Genomic DNA, 15,545 nt, shown 5'->3' with positions numbered 1-15,545 from the left:
ATTGACTCTTTCTTATTTCTTCTAGGTTCTTGTTAAACATTTCTTGCATCTTCTCAATCTTTGTCTCCAGGCTATTTATCTGTAACTCCATTTTGTTTTCAAGATTTTGGATCATTTTTATTATCATGATTCTAAATTCTTTTTCAGGTAGATTCTCTATATCCTCCTCTTTTGTTTGGCTTGGTGGGCATTTTTCATGTTCCTTTACCTGCTGGGTATTTCTCTGCCTTTTCATCTTATTTAGTTGCTGGATTTGGGGTGGCCTTTTTGTATTCTGGTAGTCTGTGGTTCTTTTTTATTGTGGAGGTTTCTCCCAGTGGGTGGGGCTTGGTGTTTGGCTTGTCGAGGTTTGCTGGTTAGAGAAGCTTGTGTCAGTGTTGTGGCGGATGGAGCTGGATTTCTTCTCTCTGGAGTGCAATGGAGTGTCCAGTAGTGAGTTTTGAGATGGGTCTATGGGTTTGGTGTGAATTTGGGCAGCCTGTATATTGACTTTCAGGGCTATATTCCTGCGTTGCTGGAGAATTTGTGTGGTATGTCTTGCTCTGGAACTTATTGGCTCTTGGGTGGTGGTTGGTTTTAGTGTAGGTATGGAGGCTTTTGGATGATCTCTTATTAATTAATATACCCTGTAGTCTGGAGTTCTCTGGTGTTCTCAGGTTTTGGGCTTAAGCCTCTTGCCTCTGGGTTTCAGTCTTATTTTCCAGTAGCCTCAAGACTTCTCCCTCCATATAGCAGTGATAATAAAACTTCTAGGTTAATGGTGAAAGGATTCTCCACAGTGAGGGACACCCAGAGAGGTTCACAGAGTTACATGAAGAAGAGGAGAGGGAGGAAGGAGATAGAGGTGAGCAGGAGGAGAAAAAGGGGGATTCAAGAGAGGAGAGAGACAGATCTAGGCAGTACTCTGTTCCCTAAGTGTTCTCCGCAGCCCAGAACACCCACAGAGATTCACAGAATTGGATTGAGAAGAGAAGGGGGAGGGAGGAAATAGAGGTGATCTGGGGGAGAAAAAGAATCAAAAGGGGGAGAGTGTGATCAAACCAGTAATCACACTCCTGAGTAAAAATGTGTACTGAAGGTTGGATTCTTAAATGTCCAAAATTGATAGCAAATACTGAAAAACAAAGATTAAAAATCTAGAGTAGAGTTTAGACTCTTAAAAATACAATAGTAAAAAACCACAAAAACACACAAAAATTTAAGAAATATATATGGAGTTTGCATTAAAAATAGGATCCTAAAAAAAAAAAATTAGGATTTTTTTTTTTAACCAGGTTATAGTGGGTTATAAAAATGAAAATTAAGGAGTAATAGAGGAGCAATAGAAGACTTTAATAAAAGAAAGAAAGAAAAAGTAAAAAAAGAAAGAGAAAAAAAATTTTTTAATTAAAAATAAAAAAAAATAGTAGTAAAAATATATCTAGGAATTTCTCTGGAGCTGTTGTGGGCAGTGTGGGTTTGGCTCAGTTTCAGACAGCTACTTGTTCCAACTTACACTTCTCGCTATCTATAGGCCCCTTCCAGTGTAGTCGGTGTTAACTACAGGGATTTTAATCTGCTGCACCGGTCACTTCTGAAGCGGTTCCCTTTGTTTCTTTGGCTTCTGTTTGCAGGTCTCTTCAGTGTCTAATTTCCACCCTGACACAGGCGGGCGGAGGTGGTCTCTTGTTTAGGTTCGCTTGTTCAGTCGTGCTGTGGGAGGGAGGGGCGCTGCAGACAAATGTCACTGGCCTGTGTGGGGAGCACTCGCGGTTTTCCGGCCACACTGGGTTTGCCCCCACTCGGGGCGGGCGTGTGTGCTTTCCTGTCTACACTGCTCAGGCTCCAGGCTGCTCTCCGGGGAGCTGGCCCTGCGTTGCGTGGACTTCACAGGCCTAAGCCGCTCAGATTCAGGTTTTCAGGTTCTCCACAAAAGCACAGACTCGATTGGGCCTACGTTTTGTGCCTTCCCTGGTTGGGGCAGCTCAGGCAGCCAGGAGCTTGAGGAGTGCACTCTCCCTAGGTGCAGGGCGCCTCATCCCCTCCGCGGTCCCAGCCTCAGTTTCCCTGCGCGCCGGTAGCGCGCGCCTTGTGTCAGTTCTGGGGAGCTGGACTCTAGCTGCGACCCTCCTGGTGGATGTCGACTATCCAGGATCTCAAGGAAGTCTTTGGTTAGAAGCTGGAAGCCTGTTTGCTGTTTGGTAGGGATGCCATTTCTGGGGCCGAGTTTGCCCCTTTCCCCTCCCCGCTGCCTCCTGCCTTCAGCAGGGGATGGGCCGGTCCGCCGCCAGGTAGCTCTTCTCTGGTATTTGCTCAGTCCTTCGTTCTGGGAACCGGCGGGTAGTGCCTAAGTTTAGGGCTTTTCCCAACTTAATTCTCACAGTTTAAGTTGCTATCTCACGTTAGCTCCCTCCGATTGCCCTCAGGGCATTCGGGGCTGGTCCACACCCACACTGCCCCCTCCCCCCCCACCCCCCCGCTCCTCTCCGTTCCGCCCCCACTTGCTGGTGGTCTGCTGGTGGTGGGTGCGGGCGTCTGGGGTACTTTTCTGCTGGGAGTTGCTTTTAGGCATGTAAACTGTGGGTTTTATTTATTTTTCCTCCCAGTTAGTTTGCCCTCCTTCGAAAACTTCCCCCAGACCTGCCAGTGAGAGGGTTTCCTGGTGTTTGGAAACTTCCTCCATTAAGACTCCCTTCCCGGGATGGGTCTCTGTCCCTAGCTCTTTTGTTTCTCTTTTTATCTTTTATATTTTGTCCTACCTCCTTTCAAAGACAATGGGCTGCTTTTCTGGGTGTCTGATGTCCTCTGCTAGTGATCAGAAGTTGTTTTGTGGAGTTTGCCCAGCGTTCAAATGTTCTTTTGAGGAATTTGTAGGGGAGAAAGTGGTCTCCCCATCCTGTTCCTCTGCCATCTTAGTTCCCTCCTCTCAAGAGGCTCTTTAGTTCCTCTTCATTTTCTGCCATTAGATTGGTACCATCTGCCTATCTGAGGTTGTTGATATTTCTCTCAGCAGTCTTGAATCCAGCTTGTGATTCATCCAACCCAGCATTTCAGGTGATGTACTCTGCATAGAAGTTAAATAAGCAGGGTGACAACATACCCTGGTCATCCTCCTTTCCCAATTTCAAACCAGTCAGTTTTTCCATGTCCAGTTCTAACTGTTGCTTCTTAATTTACAAACAGGTTTCCCAAGAGATAGGTAAGGTGATCTGGTAGTCCCATCTCTTTAATAATTTTCCACAGTTTGTTGTCATCCACACAGTCAAAGGTTTAGCAGAGTCAATGAAGCAGCAGTAGGTTGTTTTTTTCTGGAATTACTTTGCTCTCCATGATCCAACCAGTGTTGGCAATTTGGTGTCTGGTTGTTCTGCCTCTTCAAAACCCAGTTTGTACATATGGAAGTTCTCAGTTCATGTACTGCTGAAGTCCAGCTTAAAGGATTTTGAGCATAAACTTGCATGTGAAATGAGCATGGTTGTACAGTAGTTTGAACATTCTTTTCGTTGCCCTTCTTTGGGATTGGAATGAAAACCGACCTTTTCTTGTCCTGTGGCCACTGCCAAGATTTTCAAATTTGTGGACATATTGAGTACAGTCTTTAACAACATCATCTTTTAGGATTATCAATAGCTCAGTTGGAATCTTGTCACCTCAACTAGCTTTGTTCATAGTAATACTTCCTAAGGCCCACTTGAGTTCACATTCTAGGATGTCTGACTCTAGGTGAGTGACCCCACCATCATCGATATCCAGGTCATTAGTAATTTCCTTGTATAGTTCTTCTGTGCATTGTTGCCACCTCTTCTTAATCTCTTCTGTGTTTTACCATTTCTGTCCTTTATCATGCTCATCCTTGCATGAAATGTCCCCTTGATATCTACAATTTTCTTGAAGAGATCTCTGTTCTTTCTCATTCTATTTTTTACCTCTAAATCTTTGTATTGTTCATTTAAGAAGTCCTTCTTATTGCTCCTTACTGTTAAGTTGAAAGTTGGTCATTCAGTCGTGCCCAACTCTTTGTGACCCCATGGGCTGTAATCCACCAGGCTCCTCTGTCCCTGGAATTCTCCAGTCAAGAATACTGGAGTGGGTTGCCATTTCCTTCTTCACCTTGCTATGAAACCCTGATTCAATAACACTTTCTGTCAATGAAATTTTAGCCGCTTAGTCATGTCTGACTCTTTGTGATCCCATGGACTGGAGCCCACCATGGAATTCTCTCTGTCCATGAAATTCTTCAGGCAAGAATACTGGAATGGATTGCCCTCCTCCAGGGATCTTCCTGACCTAGGGATCAAACCTGTGTCTCCTGCATTGCAGTCAGATTTCTTTACCATCTGAGCCATCTGGATTCTTAATCATTGGCCCTTTCTGTCAGTATCTTATGCTAAAAATAAATCCAGATTATTCAAGTATCCATTATACATGTGAAACATTTAAACTATACCAGATTGATCTGTCATAACATGCCTTGATGCCTTCCTAATAGACTATAAAGTCTGGAACCAGACTGCTTGTGTTTCAATCCTTGGTCTACCATTTGCTGTCACCTTAGCATTTTACCAAACTCCTTCAGTGCTATCTGTAAGATGGTTAAAGTGAAAAGCTGTATTAGTTATGATATTGGCCTGAGAATTAAATATTTTATCTAATTTTTTAGCATATGATCTTTCAAAAATGATATATCTTACTCTTTTTTGATGATTTTTCTGCCCAAGACCATATGTTTAGGTGATGCAAATTATTTTAGATTTGGTCTTATCAGAAATAATTATTAGCAATGTAAATACTAATTTCTACAAAAATTAATTCTCTCAAAAGCAAATAAAAATGACATTTAAAATTTCCTTTTGTTAATGTTTGTTCTGTGACTTTCCTATATTAACTTGAAAGAGGAAAAGCAGCACTTTATCTCATTGTTTCTGCCTCATGACCATTGACTTTCAGAAAACAGAAAAATAATTTGATACTGATTGCAGATTTTCTAGTGATTCATTTCACTGATTCAGCACCCTTGCTGGATAATAAGCACATATTTATTTTTCTGTTTGCAAATTTTACAATGCAGTTGTCTCAGTACTCTACATGAGACATCTCAATATTATAAATGAATTTAAGCAAGCACATCAAAGCACACTTGTGCTTTTTTCCTTGTGTTTATTCATTTACTTATCCATTAGAGGGAAATAAAACTCACAATACCTGTCCACGGTGCATTACAATTCTTGGGCTACTAAATTTTATCAAGGCTCTTTACTCTGACATCATTCTAGTAACTGTTCTTCCTTCAGAATCAGAGCAAAGCCAAGAGATAATAGTCCTTCAATTACATGGTTTTCAGTATGCTGATAACCTTTCAGCTCAGATACATTGTTGAGAACTAAAAAAAAAATAAAAAGAAATCCAGGACACAGATTCAATTTACAGATGTCCCTTTTGGAAAATTAGAAATAAATCTCATATATTTTGCTTTATTGACAATGCCAAAACCTTTGACTTTGTATATCACAATAAACTGTGGAAAATTCTGAAAGATATGGAAATACCAGACCACTTGACCTGCCTCTTGAGAAACCTGTATGCAGGTCAGGAAGCAACAGTTAGAACTGGACATGGAACAACACACTGGTTCCAAATAGGAAAAGGAGTACATCAAGACTGTATATTGTCACCCTGATTATTTAACTTATATGCAAAGTACATCATGAGAAATGCTGGGCTGGAAGAAGCACAAGCTGGAATCAAGATTGCCAGGAGAAATATCAATAACCTCAGATATGCAGATGATACCACCCTTATGGCAGAAAGTGAAGAAAAACTAAAGAGCCTCTTGATGAAAGCGAAAGAGGAGAGTGAAAAAGTTGGCTTAAAGCTCAACATTCAGAAAACTAAGATCATGGCATCTGGTCCCATCACTTCATGGCAAATAGATGGGGAAACAGTGGAAACAGTGGCTGACTTTATTTTTTGGCCTCCCAAATCACTGCAGATGGTGATTGTAGCCGTGAAATTAAAAGACGTTTACTCCTTGGAAGGAAAGTTATGACCAACCTAGACAGCATATTAAAAAGGAGACACATTACTTTGTCAACAAAGGTCCTTCAAGGCTATGGTTTTTCCAGTAGTTATGTATGGATGTGAGAGTTGGACTATAAAGAAAGCTGAGCACCAAAGAATTGATGTTTTTGAACTGTGTTGTTGGAGAAGACTCTTGAGAGTCCCTTGGATTGCAAGGAGATCCAACCAGTTCATCCTAAAGGAGATCAGTCCTGGGTGTTCATTGGAAGGACTGATGCTGAAGCTGAAACTCCAATACTTTGTCTACCTGATGCGAAGAGCTGACTCATTTGAAAAGACCCTGATGCTGGGAAAGATTGGGGGCAGGAGGAAAAGGGGGTGACAGAGGATGAGATGGTTGGATGGCATCACCGACTCAACAGACATGAGTTTGAGTAAACTCCCGGAGTTGGTGATGGACAGGAAGGCCTGGAATGCTTCAGTCCATAGCGTCGCAAAGAGTTGGACGTGAGTGAGCGACTGAACTGAACTGAACTGAATATACCTTGCAATAGTCTCAATTATTTCAAACTAAAATAGTTTTATTCCCTTACTGGTTTATGTGTTTGTCTAAAATTTATGAGAATAATGCTAACTTCTGAGTATTTATAATTTTATTAATTTATTCCACATATTTTACTGCATATTAATCATGTTCAGATGACTCTGCTAGCTGAATGCTGTGAAATATGAGAAAAATAATTTAGGGAAATAATAATAACATAGTTTAGACAAATAAAGAGCCAAATTAGTAATAGTTGTTTTTTTTTTTTTTTTTGGTCTTACTTTCCTGTTCCTTAAAAGGAAAGATTGAAAAGGGTTTAGATGATTCAGTGCATACTAGATAAGTCTGGCCTTAAGAAATTACTTTGCTGTCCTCAGTAATATAAGATTCAAAAATGTCATGATAATGGGAATGATTAAATCTCTTTTTCAGTCTTGTATAACTTCAGAGTAGGGCAGAATCAAACAAATGAAAATAATTGGCAAATACATATATATCACACTGGAGTATAGTTTGTAAAATTTATTTTCTTTTTATAAAACATGTTTATTATTGAAATTTTGAATGACAAAATCACTTTACAAAGTTAAGAACATCCTTCCACTTTACCAAATGACTTGACTCTTAGTGTTTTGTAAGAATAATAATTCCTAAATCAATTGAGGTACTCAAACATGTTGAAATGCTAGTGGCAAATGCACGTTTTCCTTTCATAAGTTCACTTACACTCAGATTTGAAATGTATCACTTCCGTGTTCTTCTTTTATCTAATCAACCAGCACACTAGTTTCAGCTCAAGTATATATGCCCCAAATGGCTTACCATTTGTATTTGGAGATGTATGTTGTCACTTTTATGTTGTAGATGATATATTTTATATGAAATTCTACCATTATAAAATACAAATATGGTATAAAACTGTTAGCAAAGGTTTAATTTTCATTTCTTTGTCATATAGCTATTATCTCCCTACAAATTACTGTTACTATAGTTAGCAGTTGTTGTTTGGTGCTCAGTCATGTCTGACTCTTGGCAACCCTATAGACTACAGCATGCCAGGCTTCCCTGTCCATCACCATCTCCCAGAACTTGTTCAAACTCATGCCCTCTGAGTCAGTGATGCCATCCAACCATCTCGTCCTCTATCATCCCCTTCTCCTGCCTTCAAAGTTTCCCAGCCTCAGGGTAGTTTCTAATGAGTTGGTTCTTTGCATCAGGTGGCCAAAGTATTGGGACTTCAGCTTCAGTATAAGAGCTTCCAATGAATAGTCAGAACTGATTTCCTTTGGGGATTGGCTGATTTGATCTTCTTACAGTCCAAGGGACTCTCAAGAGTCTTTTCCAACACCACAGTTCAAAAGCATCATTTCTTTGGTGCTCAGTCTTCTTTATGTTGCAACACTCACATCCATATATGGCTACTGGAAAAACCATAGCTTTAACTAGGTAGACATTTGTCAGCCAAGTAATGTTTGCTGTTTAATATTCTGTCTAGGTTTATCATAGCTTTTCTTCCAAGGAGAAAGTGTCTTTTAATTTCATGGCTGCAGTCACCACCTACAGTGATTTTGGAGCCCAAGAAAATACAGTCTGTCACTGTTTCCGTTGATTCCCCATCTATTTGCCTTGAAGTGATGGGACTCAATGTCAGGATCTCAGTTTTCTGAATTTTGAGTTTTAAGCCAGCTTTTCACTCTCCTCTTTCAACTTCATCAAGAGGATCTGTAGTTCCTCTTTATTTTCTGCCATTAAGGTGGTTTCATATGCATATCTGAGGTTATTGATATTTCTCCAGGCAATCTTGATTCCAGCTTGTGCTTCATCCAGCCCGGCATTTCACGTGATGTACTCTGCATAGAAGCTAAATAAGCAGGGTGGCAATATACAGCTTTGACGTACTCCTTTCCCAATTTTGAACCAGTCTGTTGTTCCATGTCTGGTTCTAACTGTTGCTTCTTGACCTGTATACAGGTTTCTCTGGAGGAAGACAAGGCAATCTGGTATTCCCATCTCTTTCAGAATTTTCCAGTTTATTGTGACCCACAGAGTCAAACGCATAGTCAATAAAGCAGAAGTAAATATTTTCCTGAAATTCTCTTGCTTTTTCTATGATGTAACAGATGTTGGCAATTTGATATCTTTTCCCTCTGCCTTTCTTAAATCCAGATTGAACTTCTGGAAGTTCTCTGTTCATGTACTATCGAGCCAGCCTTGGAGAAGTTTGAGCATTACTTTGCTAGTATGTGAAGTGAGTGCAATTGTGCAGTAATTTGAACATTCTTTGGCATTGTCCTTTTTTAGGATTGGAATGAAAACTGACTTTTACAGTCCTGTGGCCACTGCTGAGTTTTCCATATTTCCTGGCATATTGAGTGCAGCACTTTAACAGCATCAGCTTTTAAAATCAGAAAAAACTCAGCTCGAGTTCCTTCATGTTCACTAACTTTGTTCATAGTGATGCTTCCTAATGCCCTCTTGACTTTGCATTTCAGGATGTCTGACTCTAGGTGAGTTATCACACCATCATAGTTATCTGGGTCCTGAAGATCTTTTTTGTACAGTTCTAGGTATTTTTGTCAACTCTTCTTAATATCTTCTGCTTTTGTTAGGTCCATGATGTTTTTGCCCTTTATTGTGCCCATCTTTGCATGAAAGATTCCCTTGGTATCTAATTTTCTTGATGAGATCTCTAGTCTTTCCCATTCTATCGTCTTCCTCTGTTTCTTTGCATTGTTCACTTAGGAAGACTTTCTTACCTCTCTTTGCTGTTCTTTGGAACTCTGCATTCAGATGGTATATCTTTCCTTTCCTCCTTTGCCTTTAGCTTCTCTTTTCTCAGCTATTTGTAAGCCTCTTTGGACAGCCATTTTTGTCTTTTTGTATTTCTTTTTAGGGGGATAGTTTTGATCACCACCTCCTGAACAATGTCACAAGCCTCCATCCACAGCTCTTCAGGCATTCTGTCTATCAGACCTGATCCCTTGAGTCTATTTGTTACTTATACTGTATAATCGTAAGGGATTTGATTTAGGTCATACCTGAATGGCTTAGTGGCTTTCCCTACTTTCTTCAATTTAAGTCTGAATTTGGCAATAAGGAGTTCATGATCTGTGCCACAGTCAGCTCCCAGTCTTGTTATTGCTGACTGTATAGAGCTTCTCCATCTTTGACTGCAGAGTACAGTCAATCTGATTTTGGTATTGACCGCCAGGTGATGTCCATGTATAGAGTCATCTCTTGTGTTGTTAAAAAAGGATGTTAGCTATGACTTGTGAATTCTCTTGGCAAAACTCTGTTAGCCTTTGTCCTGCTTCATTTCTACTCCAAGGCCAAACTTGCCTGTGTGTCTGCTTGTAACTGCCACTTTGTGAACTGAGAAAATTAGTTTTTATAAGATTTTTAGTATTTTAACTTTTCATTGTGACATTTGAAACACAGAGAAAACAGCAGAAACTAATATTACATATACCTACCAATTTATTATTGTAATCAAATGAACATTATATTACCTTTAGATGATTTTATTTCTCTTTTAGAAAGAAAACTTGCAAAAATAGACTTTAAGTCCACATACTGTTCTTTCCTCTTTCTTAGAATCTAGAGTTAATAAAATTCCTGAAATTGATGAATACCATTCCCATATTTTCTAGTATTCTTTTGTTGTGTATGATCAATATGTAATATACACAAAACATACATCTTTGCCTTGCTTTGCTTCTTGAAATGTTACAAAATCATGGAATCAAGAAACTGTCTTGTGTAGGATTTTTTATATCAGTGTTGAAGAAATGAAATTGGTCTGTAGTATTCATGTGTTTCCCTTTTTGTTTTTAGTATAAAATGAAATTACACAAAAATACATATATTTTGAGTTCAAGTTCTGGAAAAGATACATATACACACTACCTGTATGTTCTAATGAATGCTGAGGGCCCTCACAAGCAGATAGATCCAGCAGAATCTACAGGCAGTTTACCATTTTTTCCCCCCTAGTATGTAGTGATTTGAACCCAAAGTGCCAAGAGACGCCACTGGGAATAAACAGAGGGAACTCCAATACAAAGCCTTTAGTCTGGCCAAGGGGTGCGAAAGGGAACCTCTAACACTCAGAGAGTGTGTATAACTATTTCTTTGGTTTGCTTTCTTTCATTCTTCTTTGCTCTGATCCTTAAGCAGTCCCATCAAGGCAGCCTCAGCTGGCAGCAATACAGCTTAAGGAAGCCAAAATTCTAAGGGAGAGGAATCTTCTTTCTCCTTCTTTGGAACTGTGTTTCCAATAGAATGGGTGGAATTCCATTTTGTTTCTTGTTTGTTTGTTTCTGTCCTTGTTTTTCTGTATGCAGGAGCAGTTTGGGGCCTGACCAGCAAGGCAGAGTATATAAAACCCCAGCCTTCTGAATAGAGTTCCAGAGATGAACCCAAAGAAACCAGAAGTATGAGGTGATGTGTAGAGGGAAGTGCTGTTTAAACATTTCTTACCTCACCCTCAAACTCTGCATGTGTGCATCTGATTCCATTCAGTACGTCAAATGCTTTAAGAATTGAACGGGTAGACTACTACCTAGGTCTGGATATTGACTGGTACACACATGGAACTGTTCTGAATAATGCAAAAAGGATTGGAATCAAAATTGAATTTAAAACTGTAGCTCACGGGAGGCTGTCAAATTAAATCCTGTTCACCACAGGATTTAATCAAGACTCAGAGTCTCATTGTACAACAATAAATATGTCTTGGGTAAAATTCAGAATTCCTTGGAATTTGAAGAACCAGGAAAATTTTATCTCATATGGGAAAAAAAAAGATCAAGACACACCAGTGATGAAGTGACATATATATTGAAATTATTTGACAAAGACTTTAAAGACACTATTAATTTCACAAAGCTCTAGAAAACGATTTAGAAAGATACTTGAAACCAAAAGGAAAATTAGTTTCAGCAATGAAATGTAAGATACATGTTACCTGGGGGAAAAAAAAAACTAGACAAACACAAATTACTGCATACAGGGAATAATTAGCAGAGTAGAGATAACAGAGGAATAATGAAATTGAAGATAAAGGTTCATTATCTAATTGAAACATGAGTGAAAAAAATTAATGACAATAGCCTTATGTCCTACAACCAAATATGTACATTATTTCTGTCTTTGGATTATCAGGAGAAGAGAAAGAGCAAAGTGCTGAAAAAACTTTGAAAAAATCAAGAATAGAAATTTCCTAAACATGGTGCTGAGATGTAAACTTACCAGTTGAAGAAACTTAGTGAATCCCAAAAAAGGGTAAATAGGACTCCATGACCAGATACTACTGAAAATGACATATATAGAAAAATAATATTTAAAAAATTCTCAGAGAAAACAAAATAGCAAAGCACTGTCTGTAGGGAACAGTAAATTAATGACTGCAGATTTCTCACTAGATACCATGAGCTCCTGAAATTAGAGGAAGCAGTGGTAAGTCCTGAGAGGAAAAAGCTGTAAACTCAGCTTCAATATTCAGGCAGATATCATTTAAGGATAAAGATAAAATAAGAGCTTTCTCAGATGAAGCAAAACTAAACTCATTGCAAGAGAACTGTTCTAAAATAATCACTTAAAGGAGTTTCTTCAAAAAGAGAATGTTACAGATTGATGTGTCTCCCCCCCAGTCTCCCCAAAAAAGGTATATTGAAGTCCTCAGATTTCTTACAGAGGGAATCAAGTGAAATATGACCATTGAGGTGGTCTCCAATCTACCTCAATGTGACTGGTGTCATTATACAAAGAATTTTGGACACAAAGACAAGGAAGGTGGGAAGACAACATGGAGACACAGAGAGGAATGGAACAAATGTTCCTTCACAGATCCCAGAAGGAACAAATCCTACAAACCACTTGATCTTGGACAGCTAGCATCTAGAACATATGAGACAGTAAGTTTCTGTTTTGAAGACCATCCACCAAGTGTACAGTACTTTGCTTGGCAACCCTAGGAAGCTAAGACAAAGGGGAAATGATAAAAGAAATTTGGAACATCAGAAATGAAGACAAAAAGCAATAGCTTAAATATAGAAATTAAGGAGAGCATAAAGACATTCTCAAATAATGGGAAACAAAATTTGTTGCCAGCACACCTACTACTGTAAATGAATGGCTAAAGGAACTTCTTTAAGCAAAATGTTCATGATTAAAGAAGGAATCTTGGGACTTTAGGAAGAAAGAAACAACATGGAAATAGCTACTATGTGGCAAATTAGATTTTTTTTCAAGTTTTCTATTTGATGACTGAAGTAAAAATTGGAACACAGGTATATGTAGAATGAGTGATATACTTTCAAACTGTGGTGCTGGAGAAGACTCTTGAGAGTCCCTTTGACAGCAAGGAGATCAAATCGATCAATCCTAAAGGAAATCAACCCTGAATATTCATTGGAAGGACTGATGCTGAAGTTAAAACTCCTATACTTTGGCTACCTGATGCAAAGAGCCATCTCACTGGGAAAAAACCCTAATGCTAGGAAGGATTGAGGGCAGGAGGAGAAGGGGGTAAAGGAGGATGAAATGGTTGGATGGCATCATTGACTTGATGGACATGAGTTTGAGCAAACTCTAGGAGATAGTAAAGGACAGGGACGCCTGGTGTGCCGCATCCATGGGGTTGCAAAGAGTAGGATACAAGTGAGCAACTGAACAGCAACACAGAGTGAGTGGGCATCAGGAGAACAGTATGAAGGCAGCACTGAGGGTGGGAGTGTGCAAGCTATGTGGTGTGTGAGTCAAGCTAGGGCAGCACTGAGATACTTCTAGTCCCTTTGGGTTACCAATGAGGCAGAATACTTGGTGGCATACTTTCCTTCAAAGATGTTGTTAGAACCTGTCAGTTTTTTGAAGGAACCAATCCTAAACATTCATAACCTAACTCAGATCCACTCAGACCTGAATCTGTGGCCCTGTTCTACTCACCAATAGCCACAATGGACTGGAAGATCCCACTTCCAAGTAGTGAAGATTGAGTGAGTGTGAAGAAGCCTTCCAGGGAACCAGGGTGTTAATGATGCATGGGATGCTAAAAAAGCAACCAGAAATTACTGGATATTTTTGAGAAAGTGAAACCTGTGATCTGGCTGCTGATCCTGAAATGTGACTTGGTAAAAATGTGGGTACAGCTCCTAACTCCTAGGATAGATGATGGGAATGACTTTGGGGTATATATTCAGGAGAAGACAGTTACAGAACTAAGAATGTTGAGAGCTGCATTTCATCTGAATCAATTTCTGGATATTATGTTACAGGAGCCAAATCAATTTTCAAAATAGCTAAATATCCCCATATGGAGGACTTTCCTCCTGCACCATGACAGAGATTGATGAGAAAGACTATGACAGCCTTCAACTCATTGTATCAGAACTAAGGAATCAGTATGTCCTCTACATGACATGATCCTGAAAAACATCAAAAAGATCAAATGCAGAGACTCTGTACCAAGGCCAAGGCCAGAGAACTTTGCGAGTCTGGCTCAAGACCCAACATCATCTTGGTCTGTTATGTGACTATGATCATGGGGCACCTGGCTGGAAATAGTAGTCATAGTTCTCTGTGTTTTTAGTTGGAGTCTAATGAGACTCTCATGTAGCTCTGTGCATCTCTTTTTGCAGGCCTCAGTGCATGCATACTAAGTCACTTTGTCATGTCCAACTCTTTGCAACCCTATGGACTTCAGCCTGTCAGGCTCCTCTGTCCATGGGATTTCCCAGGCAAGGATACTGGAATGGGTTTCCATTTCCTTCTCCAAAAGATCTTCCAACCCAGGGATTAAACCCACATCTCCTGCATTGGCAGACAGATTATTTACCACTGAGCCACCAGGGAAGCTCTATCTTAAGCCAGTAGGGAAATGCATATTTAACCATAATGAGTTATAAATACACATCTATTAGAATGTTTATAATTAAAAATAATGACAATGCTAAAGACTGACAAGGACGTGGAAAGACTAGGTTGCTCATATGTTTCTGGAGGAAATATAAAATGGTTCAGTTGTTCCATAAAACAGATTGGCAATTTCTTAAAAACCTAAGCAAGCAATTACCATCTGAACCTGCTATTGCACTCCTGGGCATTTATTCCAAGGAAATGAAAATTTATGTTCACACTAAAACCTGAGTATGGATATTTGTTCAAAGCAGCTTTATTTGTAATAGACAAAATCAGGAAACAACCCAATTATCACTTATTAGTAAATGGTTAAACAAACTGTACGATATACCTATCATGGAATATTATTAATATTCAAGGATAAAAAGAAGTAACTGTTGATACAGGCAACACGTTGATTGAATCTCCAGAATATCATGTTTTTGTAGTGTACTCCTGAATTCCCTTTTCCTCTTCTGCATCTTCAAATAAACTACAACTCTAAATTCTTGGCACAGGTTTTGCATTTGTAGAAACCTAAGATAAGTCAATTCTAGAATCTGTATTTTTTTTTTAGTTTGTTTTGAAGAAATTCTGCAAAGTGTAGAGTATATTCTTAACTTTAGGAAGTGCTAGTTCAACATAAGGGTGTTTCCCAGGTGGCCCAGTGAGATAGTCCGCCTGCCAATGCAGGAGATGTAAGAGACACATGTTCAATTCCTGGGTCAGGAAGATCCCCTGGAGGAGGGCATGGCAACCCACTCCAGTACTCTTGCCTGGAGAATCCCCATGGACAGAGGAACCTAGTAGATGACAGTCCATTGGGTCACAAAGAGTCAGACACAACTGAAGCAACTTAGCACCCACACAGTTCAACATAAACCCTCTTGGCACACAAGAGGAAAAATAACACTGCTGACTTTGATATAACAATATTCCCTGAAATTGAGCAATTTTCTAAAGCTACTTTTTGAAGGACAACTTATTCTGATAACAAACATGATTGGAATTAAATATATGTACCAAAAATATTGTGGCTACATGCATATTGATAACATAATATGATTTACATATCTTTAACATTAGAATTCCAAAATTATCTGCAAAA

General features: G+C 39.2%; 1 pseudogene; it reads left to right on the top strand.

Annotated features, from left to right (window-relative positions):
* LOC122454909 overlaps nucleotides 1-14,073 on the top strand; it is a 45,114-nt pseudogene extending 31,041 nt beyond the window's left edge.
* Nucleotides 14,074-15,545: the final 1,472 nt, after the last annotated feature.

The sequence above is a fragment of the Cervus canadensis genome, chromosome 17, assembly GCF_019320065.1.
Source record: "Cervus canadensis isolate Bull #8, Minnesota chromosome 17, ASM1932006v1, whole genome shotgun sequence".
In the NCBI taxonomy this organism is placed as follows: domain Eukaryota; kingdom Metazoa; phylum Chordata; class Mammalia; order Artiodactyla; family Cervidae; genus Cervus; species Cervus canadensis.
Note: the sequence above shows the minus strand (reverse complement) of the source record. Positions and strands in the feature narration are given on the sequence as shown.